This window comes from Pipra filicauda, unplaced genomic scaffold (assembly GCF_003945595.2).
Source record: "Pipra filicauda isolate LSUMZ 115617 unplaced genomic scaffold, ASM394559v2 scaffold31_size4109673_pilon, whole genome shotgun sequence".
NCBI classification, from domain to species: Eukaryota; Metazoa; Chordata; class Aves; order Passeriformes; family Pipridae; genus Pipra; species Pipra filicauda.
In genome coordinates, this window is record NW_024104443.1 from 355,788 (window position 1) to 368,007 (window position 12,220).

Below are 12,220 nucleotides of genomic sequence, written 5' to 3' on the forward strand. Positions count from 1 at the left end.
ATCAATCCATTTGCCTTTGAGAACATGCTTTGTTTTCAACAAACAGCACACAGTCTTGGGTTCTACTGCATCTTTTCATCTTTTTCTAACAAAGTAGAAGTAAAACTGAGGTTTAATATGATCTGCTTTGACTGACAGATAGAACTCAGCAAGTAATTAGAGCCACCACCTGCACATTGGTCTTGCCAGCAACCTGTGTTGGAAGAGAAATGTCTTCTGAGGCCAGGTGATTAGCACTTCTTTTGAAATGTGGGCATGATTCTCTATTAAACCAGAACAGCCTGGCCCCTCTTGTTCTCAGTTCTCTGTGCATCACGACATGGTGATGCACAATTATCTGTGTGTTCCTGGAGATGCTCTCCATGTGTGCCCTTCAGACACTCAGGCTGCTGCTGGGACACTAATGGGCAGCTGCTCCAAGGCTCACGTCAGTCATCACAGATCAACTGATGGCAAAGCACGTGATGAATAGCAAAATAAAAGTGAAATCATTCTTGTGATTGTTAAGAGTTGGTTCATAATTTAAATACGACAGGTTTATCCAAGACTGAACTAAGTTAAGTATTTAAAGAGTGAGCAGGACATGAAATAGAAGTATTGCATACAAGTCAAAAACCCTCAAGCAAGTGAAAAAGATTAAACCCAGCATGCCTAGTTTACTCAGGAACAGAAGATCTTTGTTTCTCTGATGCTAAAAACAACACTGGAAAATTTATGAGTGCTTCAGAGGGGTCTTATTTCTCATTATAATTAAAAGAAAATAAATCAAAATGCTTTTAGATAAAATAGCACTATTGTTAAGGTACTGTTTAGATAGATCCAAAAGGGAATACTGCCTGAAAGGATGCTCAGTATAAATCAAGTACAGTCTGCACTGCCAGGTCATCAAATTGTATTTTCTGGGAAATTTACGTAGGAATTCACTCAAATTCCAAAGCAGCTGCCTCCCTACCTCAAAACCATCCTCCTCCTTGAAAATATTATACCTTTTAAAGCACTGGATGAATCAGAAACCTGTTTCAAGCTCCAATTCAATTTGGAACCATTCACAGATTAATTTAAGAATCAAGAACTATGAAATAGTCTCTTCATGGTTGCATTCAAGTGGAGAAAGTTCATCAAGACGGCTTCACATCTGCATTTGAAACTGGATAATTGCATTACCAGGGCACCACTACTTCCTTGGATCTGTTTTAATTAATCAGTTAAGAAGGGAACCTCTTTCCAAGAGTAATATCTGTGGTGATGGAACATGCACATGGGTCAGCTCCAAACAGGACAGAATGGATGGGTGAGACCAGGTAACCACAACTTCTGTCTTAAGATCCATTACAGTTTGTTCAACAATACCCTTTTTTTATGCATAGGATAAACAGAAGTACAAAACTCTCATCAACTGTGTTATAACAAAGTAAATTGCACTATGGAAACCTTACTGCAAATATTTTTTGCTCTTATCAAAGAACCTTAGTCCTGATTAGAATCAGAACAGAAGAAAAAAATGAAAACATAAGATTAAATACTACCAAACAGACAAAATCTCACATATTATTATTCCAAAACATTTTGATAAGACAATGGAGAAATCTTTTTTCCTAATCTCCCAATATTGTGACTTGTTTCTATGAATGCCGAGTGGACTGACAAATTATGATTGATTTGACATTCACAAAGAAAAATGAGATATGTGCTAGGTTTCCTTCCTCAAATAATGAAAAATATTTGAGATTCACATCTCATGGAGAGCACAGACATTCAGCCACATACAAAACTCTCAAACTAGGCTGGAAAACAACTGTTTCAAAACATGAGAAAAAGTTAAGCAAAGAGAGACAAATGGGCAATTTCCTCAGCCACTGCATGGAAATAACAGCTTCATCTGTTTATATTTCAGCCTCAGAACAAATGTGACGTTAATGTACATAAAATTTAAATTCCAGAGATGTCTATGAAAGCAGGGACAATCCTCAGCTCTCTGAACTGAGTGTTATACCATAGGTTCTCTTGCTATGGGAGGCATGAAATTCAACTTCCTTACAACTCTACACACCATGCCAAAATACATTATTGGGATCCTTTCTTCCCCTCTTAGAACAGATTGATAATTCTTCCAGAAACTGCACCAAATACAACATAAACTGCCTCTCTAAGAAAAAATCCAAAAGGAAAAGTTATATTTCTTATTGACACAAAACAGGATTTGAAAGTAGGTGCTCAGAAGCAAAAGCTGTTAAAGCCAGACTTGTGCACTCTTCTTCCACCCTGATGACACCTATGGCTTTTCAGAAGTAATTGCTCACTCAATATGAGCATTAAAGTATAAAATAAAATAGGCCCAAAGTTCTCCATTCAACATAAGCTTGGAGAACTGGCATTTTAAAATCTTTACAAGTTCAAAGTAAACCTTTCTAAGCCTTAAAGAGAAAAAGTCATTTCTGTTTATCAGACTATTAATGTTCCTTGTTCCACATCCCAGTGAATGAGATGCCAACATCTTTCTGTTCTGAGCTGTTGAGACTCTTCATATTTTGCTCTTCCTTTTCTGTAATCCACTTTAATGCAATCTTAATGATAAAACTTCATTTTCCAGAATATTCTTTGAAAGACTGAGAACAATGACGGCACAGAGTGAATATTGAAGCTATAAGATACATTTTAATAATCTCCTTCAAAAATTACAAAGCAGATGACAGTTCCCCCCCAGTGATCCATAAAACATTATTTTAATGATTCCATCCTTTCAGTAGCCAAGTACCTCAGTTACTAAAAGAAAATAACAGGGAAAACAAACAGGATGCCAGAACTGGTCGGTGTATCAACCTGAGAGGAAAAGAAGAGGTCCACAGAGGCACAGAGACAATTAGGAGAGCAACACTGTCTGGGTCATGTTGTAACTCAGGAAAAGATGAGACACGTGTATGTACCAGGGCCAACTGTCAGGAACGAGATCACATCAAAGAGAAGCACCGAAAACCAGAGTGTGACAGGAAGAACACTGAGGGAGCACGGAGGGAAAACACGATGACAGCGCGATCGCACACACGCAACAGAAAAAGGAACCACCGCCGTCAACATCTTCGTGTCAGAGTCCAAAATAAAAAGGTTAATGCAGGAGCTAATGAGGCAAAAAGGAGCAAGGGAGATTGTTTTGTAGCAAGACATTTGGAAGAAGAAATGCCCATTCCTGAGGCTTGACAACTCTGAGCTGTCTCAATGTATCCACACACGTACAGACAGTACACACATAAACCACGCTGGAAACTGATAAACAGAGATGAACAAGAATATTATTTTTCAATCCAGTTCTTCCCCCCAGGTTTAAAAGCCAACATGAAGGCATAACCAGCAACTGGGTAATTCCAGCCTGTTTTATACTGTCCTGGACAGCAGCAGGACATCCCTGTCTGTGCCCTCCCTCAAGAATCTTTCCAACCTCCAATTTCTGACATGGACAACTTCCCCCCTCAGCCTCTGCCTAACCTGCCTCGATGGGAACCCCCACCATCCAGGATGGGAATTAACAAGGAAAACCAAAAGGGAATAGGTGATGACAAAACCAGTCTGAGTTAAAAAGGGACAGGACACAGGGAAGGTGGGGCTTGGCAAAACAGAAAAATATCCATCTTGTGTTAAAAAGGAAAAAAAAAAACTGATCCACCACAAAAATGCTGCTGAAAAGACTGACTGGAGTTCTGAGAACACGGCTGCAGAAAGGAGCTGCCTTAACTAGTATATTTAAGGGAGATAAACGAGCAAAATAAGATTGTTTGGCATCTTCTGCTTCCTTTCTTCTTCACAGAGAATTGTGGATATAGGGAAGCAGCAGCACCCATCCCTGCCCTCAGACACTCTCGGGCTACTGAGATGGTGGGACCTGTGGAGGCCAACAGGTTCATGTTATCTGTTTGCTCACTACATTCAGAAAGAGAAACAATACAAAATATGATCATCTTTTAGTGGAAGTTATCACAGGGGCTATATTTTATTTAAAGCTTTAACTGTACCTTACAGACAGCCATATGAAATACTGCTAACACAATATACTACGTGAAACAGTCTACAGAGAGTTGGTAGGACAATAAGCTTTCTTCTTGCTATTTATTGCTCACAAACATCTGCAAACTTTCTCTTGGTTCACACCTTGTATTTTCTCAAAGACCTTTTACATAATTCACCATCATCAGACTTCCATAAATCACAAATCATTCAAAAATAAGCAGTTCATACATCACTTTGCTGCTCTACATACAAGGAAGACTCGAATCATATTGAATTTATAACGAGGGAACAACATAAAGAGAATTATTTTGCTAGTGCAACCAGATGAAATGGGTAAGAAGCAGACAGACATTTGGAGCTTTATTAGTACACTGATGATGTTTTATCTGTGAGACAGTATTTAATTTTACTCCCTAAACAGCAGCATAACTATCAGGCTCAGAAACACAGTGAACAGTTACAGAACAGAAATAACACATTTTCTGCCCCAGCACAATGGCCATAATTGACTGGCAGGAGCTAAGATTTACTAAAAGAAATTCACATCAGGCACCCTCTGCTTCCTTTCATTACAGGGTCAACACACTTGCTGCAACACCGGGGGGTTTTGCTGACGGCAGCGACCCAGAGGAGCCAAGCCCAGGAACGTTGCCAAAATGCAGAGGCCAGGGTGGCTCTACCTGAACAGATACTTAATCAGCCACTCAACGTGAGATTTACTGTCACAGCACTAAACACGCTTCCCACATCCATCATCAAGATGAGAATGAAAGCAATGTCTTAATAAATGAGAAACTTCCGTGGTTTGTTTTGGGTTTTATGTTGAAACATTAACGATTTCAACATCCATCACTGAATTCTGGAATGTAAAATATTTCAAGGGTGAGACAACTACAGGCATAAATGTCCTTTTCCTAAGCCTCTAAACCTTAAGTGTCCATAAGGCCAAAGCTTCTACTAAAGGCATTTATTTGGTGAATGAAACTTTTACTGGTATTTAAAAACCACTGAGCCCACACTGCTCGCTGTGCTCTTACTACATTTGAAAATGCTGCTGTCTTCCGTACAACTGGGTACAGGAGAAATCAAGCTGATAGTTGAATAAACAAAGTGATTTATAATAGCTTATGTAGACAAATCCATTAAGGGCTTTTGGTGTGTCCAAATGCTCATGGCTCTTGTTCTGAATCAAAAACAAGTCAGACACACTTGCATCCTGAGCAAACTGATTCCCTTCACAGTGCTTGGAGACAAGCAAATACTAAACATTCTTAATAAAATGCAAGTAATTAAAAAGCAGGAATTAAAACCAACAGTCCTCTATGATTATTAACACAGCATATAGCCAGCACTCCATGTATCATCTCTCTCTGTATCATCATTTGTATGTGGCATTTGGCAATTATGGAGAACAGTCTATTTTTAAAGAGCATTCACTGATAAGGATTTTCCACTCCCACTCTGAGATAAGAATAATTCCTCCCCATGCAAGTTTCAAGTGTCTTTCCAACACTGCAGAGAACAGGATGCACACTACAGAGATACCTTCTGACCACAGACTGATACACCAAACCAAGCCAAGATGTTCACTAAACTGTTCAAAATGCATTACAGGGAGTTGGGAAGAGAGTGTCTCCATTCCCATTATTTCATTAAGAGTCGTGCTCATTTAGTCCCCTTTGCAGCCCCTCATTTTGGCTCTCCTAATGACCCTGGCTGATGAGGAAGGGCAGCCTGTGGGCAATACTGTCACTAAGGAAACACATGGAGCTTCAGCACCAAAAGATGTCAAACGGCTGCTTCCCTCCCTATCTCCCCCACTCAGCTCTGAACATCCAACACAAGGGAGTAAAATACTGGAGAAAAGGAACTGCCATAGGAGGGAGGAAAACAAACAAACAAGTCCCCAAAAAAACAACCCCAAGGAAGAACTCTGAAAAAAAAAACCCCTTTTCTCTAACCGGGATCCAAGCACCCTCTCTGCAGCTGGCTTTATTTACAGCATCTTATTCAAATTCTAAATGTTTCAAGTGTTATTACACTTTTTTCTTTGAAAACAAAAATGACAACAACTGAAGTAAAACTGGGAATGAGAAAACCCAAAGACTGAAATAATTACTAATCAAAGCAGAGGCCTGTACATGGGCTGGTGAAGTCACTGGCCAGCTCTACCCGGTAATTTCGCTTCGTGTCGGCTCTGATGAGTTTTATATTTCTAACATTTCATCAATTTGAGTCACTAAATTCAATTTGCATTCACAGATAAACAGAGAAGGAATAATAAATACTCTCATCTGACCTTGAAGTGTGACACAGAAAATCGCCCTCAATGATTTCATTTCAGTCTGAACCAGCATGAATAATGCAGTTGGCCCCATCAGTCACCAGTCTATAATCACACTTGTGGGCTGGAGGAACTCAGGGCAACGCCTAAATATGATGGAGAAAGTCAGAACTCCTCACTCTTTTTTGTAGTAGTCTTTTTCTGCTGCTCCCTCACTACAGAGATGAAGCCCCTACCTCTGTCCTTCTCCACCAAACCCACTGACTCCCACATACACAGCCCAAGGATTTTAGTTTGTTATGCGGTCACAAGTGGGAAGTAAGGTGAAGGCATTGTATAGTTTTCTCAACCCAGTATTATGTGCATTATAAAATGCACATAATAAGCCTTCTCCCTCCCAGTAAGCTGTCAAGTCACTGGGCCAACTCTCCAGCACTGGTGTGAAGCACAGCCACACCACACAGGCAACTGGTGGCATGAACACCATGAGTGACTAAGAGTATTTCCAATTCCTCTTTTACATTCAAACACACCATGAGAGCGGGGAACGTTGTCTGGGAATAGGCAGCATGAGAGCTGAGGAGCTGTAGAGAATAAAGAACTGATAAAGAGGAGTGAAAAAAAGGAAAATTTGCTTGAAGTGGAGAAAGAAATGAGTAGGAGAATGGTTGTGCTGAACCAACTTGTCAGCAAACAAATCTGCTGAAATTCTAGGCTCTTGACAGTTAGATAATGGCTTATCTTAATAAAATACGAAGGGTCAAAGTGTTTAGATGAGAAAAACAAAACATTAAACCCTCCAATGCAATATAGCAAGTGAGTCCTCACAGACTGGTGACTCATTACAGCTTCGTGAAGGTTCTGAGGATCTGTTTCAAATTACCTTTTCCAATGAGACCCCATTTCCAATGTGCATTACTGTACTCCACAGTGAAATGAGTATTGAAATGAGGATTGTATATTCCTGCCCAGTCGCTCTCTTTTTTTTTTTAATATCTGAATGTAAGAATACCTGGATGAATTTATAGATTGTCTAATATGTTTTTTGCAGAACAATTCAGTGAAGGACCCCCACCACAACTCTCACTAAAATACAAAGCTATGGCTCAGGATTTCAGCATCAGGCTTTTGTCAGTGAAAACCCCTCCAGGTTATGTGATGAAAACCTGTCTAGGTTTTCTCTGAGGACGCAGAAGAGAATTCGTAATGTTACTTGTTGACAACAAATAAACCCAAACAATTAAGTGCTACCCCCCAGCATTTACCCATGGGACACTGGCACAGATAAAAGCAAAGGAACGGCTGCAAAGTCACTCAGCTCCCTGTGACAAGCACTCTGTCAGACCGCTGTTGTGGGCTTTTCTTTCTCACAGGCACCAATTTAACTCCATCTCAAATCCGCCTCCCACCTGCTTTGACTCAACTTATGTCAAAGCAGTCTACCAGGATCCAAGCCATATTAAGCACAGCATTGTAACAGACCTGCTAATCCTTAAATCCACAATGTGGAGGCATGTTAAGTCTGCAAAAGTCTTGAAAATTCCATGACCAAATAACCTGACCTGCAAACGTGAATTTTCCGAGTGGCCCCATGTCTTTGGGCACAAACAATGTGACATGGTAAGGGAGGATCTTTCCTACCCGCTCTAACAACAAAGCAGGACTCAGTGCTAACTGCATCTGTTTTCTGCAGGATCTCTGCCTCATTTGCTGCAGAATATGGAAGACTAATGAAGCACAGAAAGAGAATGGTCTCACATTAAGGCAACTGAAAGTCTCCCAAAAAAGCTGGTTCCAATTCTTGCCTATGCCAGAGCTCCCAGTGACACCATGAACTTTTCAAAGGCAGTCCTTGGTGCTGAGCTCCAGTGCTGGGTACTGACACTGCTGCTGAAATCAGTAGCACTTCCTCATACCATAGGAAGCCTTGGGTAATGCTAAGTAAGTGTTCTGAAAGAAAAAGTTTCAAATATTCCACGTTGCCATCCCCAAAAATAAGGCTATACTTTCTCCTTGGTTTGCATCTGGTCTAATAGGACTAGCATAAGAAATAACTAATAAATTATTAAATTTCTCTGTAGAAAAACATTAATAGCTGCTCATTAAGTCAACATAATACAGTGTCTCTGCCAAGTGAAACAGGAATGTTGCATGCTATAGGAAACTAGACTGAAGAGGCACCAGGTGACTTGATTTCTGGCATTTCCTAATCTCTGAGAGCTTCAACTTCCAACCCTGATGTTGCCTTGCAAGTAGCTATTTTCCCTATGGGGGAAATATTCCTTTAAAGTTGAAAAAAAAAAAAAAAGGCAAGAACATAAATCTAAGAACAAGAATGAGGAAAAACAGAAGAGTTAGCTGAAAGTGCCCCAGAAACATCCAGTGTGGGTTAAGCTTCATCCCAATTATATCATTTTACATGCTCATATACACCCATTTTGGGCATGTACATAAGCACACACAGACCCACGAAGCAGAGAAGAGCTGGTCTCCAGCCATCTGGTGTCAGACACTGAGACTAAAGAACTGGGATCTTTCCAAGCTCGACTGTCACACCAGGAATATCTGCCATTCCTTCTGCAGTGGCTCTGCAGCCCCTCTCACAGAAATCCAAGGAATTCTGTGCAACTGCACATCCTCCCTGCTCAGCTGTGTCTGGGCAGCTGGGCAGAGGCAAAAGGTTTTCTCAGACCCTGTTTCCAAGCCATGATTTTTCCCCACAAAAAGGATATGCCCAGATCAGACTTACTATGAAGTCCTGCTAATCTCATTCCTAAAACATCCTGTGGATGTTTGTTTTCCCTGTTTCACCTACCCTCTTTCAGTTTGAAGCCATTCCCCCTTGTCCTGTCACTCCTTTTAAACAATCTCTCTCCATCCTTTTCGCAGGCTCCCTTCAGGTACTGGAAGACCACAATTAGGTCACCTCAAAGCCTTTTTTTTCCCAGGCTGAACAACCCCAATCCTCTCAGCATTTCCACAGGAGAGGTGCAAAGCACGAAATACAATGCTGCTGATGTGTTTATTTTTGCAAACTCCTTTATGAAGGAAAGAAGAAAACGTTCTATGAGAGCTTACACAGTCCAGCAAAACAAATTGAGAAGTAAAAGTTGCCAAGACCAAGACTAAAAGCCCAAAGCAATAACTGGGACACACAGTTCAAACTCTCTGGAACTGCCCATCAGCACAATTAGCAGGGCTGGGCCCCCCCAGCCCACATCCCCCGTGTTCAATAGAGGCACTTTGGCAGCCAATAGATGGTCTGTGCTCAGCACACCCTTCGATTGCCACCTGTCTTCCCTTATCATCTCCCCTGCTGCCTCCATTGTACCTGATTAATACACCCCATTCCTCCTGTTTATTCCCTTATCGATCCACCATCTCCTGCATGGGAAAAGGCGTCAATGCAGTTAAAGGCAGGCACCTGCTTGGAGACTTCAACCTTCAGCTGCTTTCTGAGAGAGCGTTTTATTCTCACTGGATAATAAGATTCTGTGGTTAAAGGAGCTTTTAGGTATTGGCATTGTCATAAAGTGTTCCCTGTGTCCTACTTCAGTGGAGCTGACAAACTCTCCGCTTGCTGTCACCGGACTAATGAGAAAAGAAGCACTTCTAAAGAGCTTTGGGTACTTCTGCATTGCAAAGTGCAAAGGAGAAAGTAAGATATTTCATCGATGTTCCATTTCACTACAAAGCCCCACAAAGAGGAAAGAAAAAAGGGAACGTTTCTGCACAATCACTGTATCAAGCAAGCAGCTCACTTATTAATCTCTCCTTCCTCCGCATTCTCTGGCTTGGGGGCTTGGAAAGTTGACACTTGACTTGAAAAATGCCAACTCTAAGCAGTTTATTTCCTCTTGAACTTTAAGAGCTGACTGAGACAGAAATGACCTTTAAAAAGGCAGGGTTAGTTCTTGTATGAATTGATAGAAGGATTCTTTGCTTACACAGCACAGCAAGGTACTAAGCAAATCTCCTATACAAACTCCCCTCTCTCACCAGAGGCAAGAACAACACCGTGTTCCATCCTCCACAAGATCCACAAAACTGGAGGACGTGGGACCTGGTGACCCAGCTTGTCTAAATCAAGAGGGGAAGAGGAGGCTACAGCCATAAATCAGTGACCTTTTACATGCACAGGACAGAGACTACACCAATATTCATACCCTCAGGACATCTTCCATCACAAGGAAGCAGGTGCAGACACAACCAAAATTAAGCAGACCCACCAACTTGTACCTAAATCCCACCACCAGCCCAGACTACGAAACAGCCACGCAGGCCAGTGGGGCACACCAGGACTCCTATTTTGGGACATCTCACTGCTGGTTGTGACTTTGCTTACACCAATCTCTGCTGAAGCTGCTGAAAAAGAAACTGATCCTTAAATGGTTCATTAATGGTCTTCTATGAAAGGCAGTTTGAAAATGCAAATCAATACCCAACAATAACTACTAATAATACATGCTGCCACACCAGTAGCCAGAAATGTAACTGGGCAGAATATTCTTGTCTGAGGTCCACCACACAACTAATACCACCAGATGTCCAAAGAAAGGCAATTGAGGGATTTTGTGGCAGCAGGGGATAACCTGGGAGTTTTGATAAAGGAAATTCACAAAGCAAATATCTGGAATGCCAACAGGGATTGGGATACACTGGAGACAAACAAGCTTAGTTTGCCTGTGCTAATAATGACACTTAGTGGTACAGAATTTGAAGGTGTTAAGTGCCCTGTTGATGGGAAAGTCTGTGTCTACACCTGCACATTAAAATAAAATATCTAAATAATATTTAACTTATCCCAAATAGTTCAAAATTATTCACCTGTTACTCTGTAAGGAAGGCAGATGTAGCCATTTTCATAACAGCAAAATGTTCCTGCAGGTGGTGAGCAAGCTTTCCACTGCTAGGCAGAGAAACTCCTGAAGGTAGGGTTGAAATTTTGCCTCCCCCGCCTTTTTTTTTTAAATTTTATTTTATTTCTAGCCTTGATCTTTGTCTACTAAGCCATGCTGACTCTGAGCACTAAAGGACTGATGGAGTTCAGAAATCTCCAGTGGAGTATGAAGTATCACTTTGCCATCAGCAGCAATGAAATGCTTCCAATCTACCATCAGCCCACTTAAGCAGAAGCAGACATCTTATAAAGAGAACCCCATGGCTATTCTGTGCAGGATTTTCGTTTTCTCTGGAAGGAAAATATGCATCAAACTCACAAAGGCGGACAGAAGAAGTCAAGCCTTATATAGTCTAGGTTAACTTATTAATAATGAATCATTTTTGTCATTATTCCTAAGGTTTAGCATCAGGCACTATGCCTCGAGGAATATTCAGCGGGGGGAGAGGAGGTGGGGAGCAGAGTTTTGCTCTCCAGTGCAACTGCAGGCAAGACAGGGAACCAAGGCATCAGTGGGATATTGAGTGGAAATACTCAAATAAGGGCTTGGCATCTCACTGCTTGCAAGAGACTTAGAAAATTCCTGCACCTGAAATACATGTATAGTTTTTTGTACAGTGTGTGTGTATATATATATATACAGACACACACACACAAATATATATGGGCACAAGTGCACAGTTCTTATCAATGCATATTAAAAAAGAATATCTGTACTGTTTCATCCTACAGAGAGTTGCAAGAGTTGCAAGTGTTAATTTTTTAGATATTTTTAAATACTGACTGATCTCTCTGAGGGGGCTTTTCCCATGCATAACATCCCAGGAGGTCTCAGAGGAACCTGTTCACTCCCGCATTTCACAAGAGAGGCTCCCACTTCCAAAGTTACTGCACAACCTCTTCTTTTTAACAGTCAATTTAACAGTGTTTAGCCTCCAACTGTTGCTTTCACGCACAGAATACTGCTCTGGGGGCTCTGACTCTTGTACATAAACAGGTTCCTTAACATCTGCAGGGCAATATGAAAACACAGAAAT

At 41.1% G+C, this 12,220-nt stretch overlaps 1 protein-coding gene across 2 annotated transcripts in view; it reads right to left on the minus strand.

The window, feature by feature from the left end:
• MAD1L1 (mitotic arrest deficient 1 like 1) overlaps window positions 1-12,220 on the minus strand; it is a 351,438-nt gene that overhangs the window by 249,617 nt on the left and 89,601 nt on the right. The gene's annotated exons all lie outside the window — the stretch shown is intronic.